Here is a 3,531-nt window from a genome sequence, read left to right as displayed (position 1 = left end):
TGTAAATTATAATCCATAGACATAGACTCCCTTTATTGTCATTGCACAAAAACACAGTAGTGAAATTGCCAACGTAATGTCGTTGCCTGGCTCCCATATAATAACAGACACAAAAGAAGATAAGTAATAATAAATAATAATAATACTGTGGAGAATAGATAGAACAGACACCAAATATGAACAACATAATGTAAAGTGCAGCGTGAACAGTAAATTGCCCAAATAATTTAAATAATATATAATAATCCATTGTGATGGAAGAAAAATTAAATTTATAATATTAATATTATAATATTAATAATAATAATAATCCATTGTGATGGAAGAAAAATTAAATTTATAATATTAAATAAAAGTTTATGTAGCATTACAAATATACTAATACACTTCTTTTTATTTAAACAAATAAAATATAATATTTTGGGGGGGATCCACTATTGTAATTTTCAAATAAATTATATACAATTGTAATTATTTTTAGACATTTTTAATAAACATTACTTTTATATATACTATATTTTAAATTTTTTTTAACTTGTCAAATTTGTAATGAATATGTACTTTATGTTGGTTAAACAATCATAATTTAAGACAATTGTAACTTGGATTGATTTGTTCAAATATTGCGTAATACTTCCGGATCAGATCGGATTGGGGATCCAACACAAACTGCCGTTTATTATCACCTCCTATAGCGTTTATGGACTCATAACGGGCACAACACCGGAAGTCCTCCTGAGAACTTGGGAGTGTGACCAACCACAGCAGGGTGGGCGTGCCTGGAGGCGGGCTGTGGGTGGAATACATTAGGAAGCAATCCAGCTGAATAAGTGCAGATTCTGGAAGATCTGGAAAGCTTTCTGTGTGGGTTATTGTGTGTAGCTGCTCTATAGTAGTCCACAACTTATTACAAAGGGCAGAAAACGAGCATAATAATAATAATAGTCCCCTTTAAAGCCCTTTCAACTATGTGTATTTCATCTGATATTCAAGTTTGTTGAACAGTCGCTGAGTTTTTTATTTTCAAGCAAAGTGTGCAATCCAAACTTCCAAATGTGGCAAGATGGTGATTTTTAGTGGCCTTCCCGGGAATGAGTCACGGCACCAGCGTCTCTGCTAACCATTTGCTTGTGGTCGCTGCTGCTCGCTGAGGGCTTCATTTATTCAGGGACCTTGCAAGCACTGGACACTGAGGCCTCTGTCCCGCCTCGACTACATGCCCGACTCTGTGGGAGGGGGGGAGGGAGGGAGGGAGGGAGGGAGGGAGGGAGGGAGGGAGAGAGGGAGAAAATAAATAAATAAGGGAGCCTCCCGGCCACTCTGCAAACTACAAACGCTCCCTCGCTCCGCCCCTCCCGCTCCTTCCGTGGCCGTCACCCGGCAACGGCCTTCACAACAGGAAACAGGGGATTCCGTCATAGCGGCCGAGAGAGAGCGCGAGAGAAAAAGGAGAACATTGATGGGAGACAGGAAGTCTGAGTGCAGGAAAAGCGCGGGGATTGGGGCGGGGTTGGCACCGCTCTTACCGCCGAGCTAAATAAAAATCCCACTGAGACCTCCAAACAACTGGAGGTGGCCGGAATGTTTGCACACAAAAAGGGAGAAAACAAAACGAACACATTTTTTCAGCCACAACGTGAATAATTTTTTTTTTTTTTAATTTGTGTACATTTTTATTTTGTAATATTACGACTTTATTTCTCTACTATTAAAAATGTTCCCAAAAATTATAGCCTCTCAACAAAACATGATATATTTTAATGACACCTTTTCCTTCAAAATATTACACATTTATTTTTTGTAAAGTTGCAACATTTTTTCTGATTAGAATACATTTCTGCCAATATTTTGACTTTATTCTCAAATGTATGGCTGTTTTTGTCCCATTTATGGTGGTTTTTTTTAATTTTCCAAATTGCACATTTTTCCCCCAACTTAACTCGTTAATTTACAGCATTTCTGCTGTTAATTTTTTAATTTTCATAATATTTCAAAAAGGTAACTTAAAGCAACTTATACACCAAAGATGATGGGAGTTTATTTTTCGTAAAATTGCGACTTTTTTTTCTTGTTATAATACAATATTCTTACATAATTCTCGTAAATGTATAGCTGCTTTTCCCATTTTTGCTGTTTCCCATTTTCTTCGGAAATAATTTTTATTTTAAAAAGTCACAATATCATGATAATATTAACACTATTATTTATTTCCAAAAATAACCAGTGAGTTTTTTAATGACATATTTTTATATTTTAATATTTCATTTTCAAGTGTCTTCATAATATTTTCTCTTTTTCACTTAATGTTTCTTCTACCATTATTTATTGTTAGATTTTTCCAACTACGGTGTTTCAATTTTTTTGTCATGAATCACAAAATCTTTTTTTGTTTTCATATTTTTTAATTTATTCTTGCAAAATTGCAGCAGACTTTTCCATGTTTGTTATTTGTATTTTTAGACTGTGCCCACCAGATGCAAAATGGAAAAGATGGCAAGACGGATCTTTCCTGCTACGTCTTCTTATTCCACAACAGCCCCGGTGTGGATGAGGTGTGTTAAAAAGCAGAGTTGCAATGCCATCTACTGTACAGAGCCGGAATGACGAGCTAAATGCCCAGACGGTCCCGTTATAATGAGTTTATTTATAAGCAAGGGCCAACGTGTACGCCAAATCTATTTGTGGCAGCCAAGAAAACCACTGTGCTTGCCAAAGTCAGCCCTTTGGGTTTCCTTCGGTCCGGAAATACCAAAAATGGATGAGTTTGGCGGAAGGGGGTCTTCTGAGGACATGGTCCCGGCCTCCATTGGTATCGTTGCTGTGCTGGTGAATTCCCCCAAAACACACAGAACATTCATGAAGGTCCTCCGGCTGCCAAGACAAGCAGGTGATGACTCAGCAGCAGAACTTCTGCTCCGCTTCTTCTTCGCTCCTGAATGTTCCGTCCTGCTGAGAGTCCGACCGAACCACACCCCCACTCAGTCCACGGTCCACAGACGGTGAGTTTTGGTTGTCGTGAGTTCATGTGTTCATTGTTTTGTGTCTCTGAGCACCCTTGTGGTCTGTGGTGGCCGTTACCATAGCGACGAAATGACCACCCTTACCCCCACCCTCACCACCCCGTCCCAAAGAGTGCCAGAGCTATTTACGAAGACGTGTTTACTGCAGCACATGTTGCGCTTACGCAACACGCTCTGGCCCCCGTAAAGACCCCCACGTCTAGCCCCGAAATGGGATTTCCATGAGGTCAAAAACCCAAAGGGCCTCTCTTTAACAACTGACGTACATTTTTAGCCCAGACAAAGATTTTAACCTGGGACGACCATGCGCTAACATGTGCTAAGCCACCTCCACATTTTTCTCAAATATATAATTCATAGCTCATGCTGTTAAGCTTGAATACGCCCCTTTATTAGTCACAACATATGCATACTGAAGCAAATGTTATGGATTTTTTAGAACTAAACAAAGCATTTTTAACCTTTAAAATGTAAATGATATTTAGTATTCTACACTGGTCACTAGGTGTCA

Source organism: Doryrhamphus excisus, linkage group LG7 (genome assembly GCF_037039965.1).
Source record: "Doryrhamphus excisus strain RoL-2023G ecotype Guam linkage group LG7, RoL_Dexc_Guam_v1.1, whole genome shotgun sequence".
Classification (NCBI taxonomy): Eukaryota; Metazoa; Chordata; class Actinopteri; order Syngnathiformes; family Syngnathidae; genus Doryrhamphus; species Doryrhamphus excisus.
Note: the sequence above shows the minus strand (reverse complement) of the source record.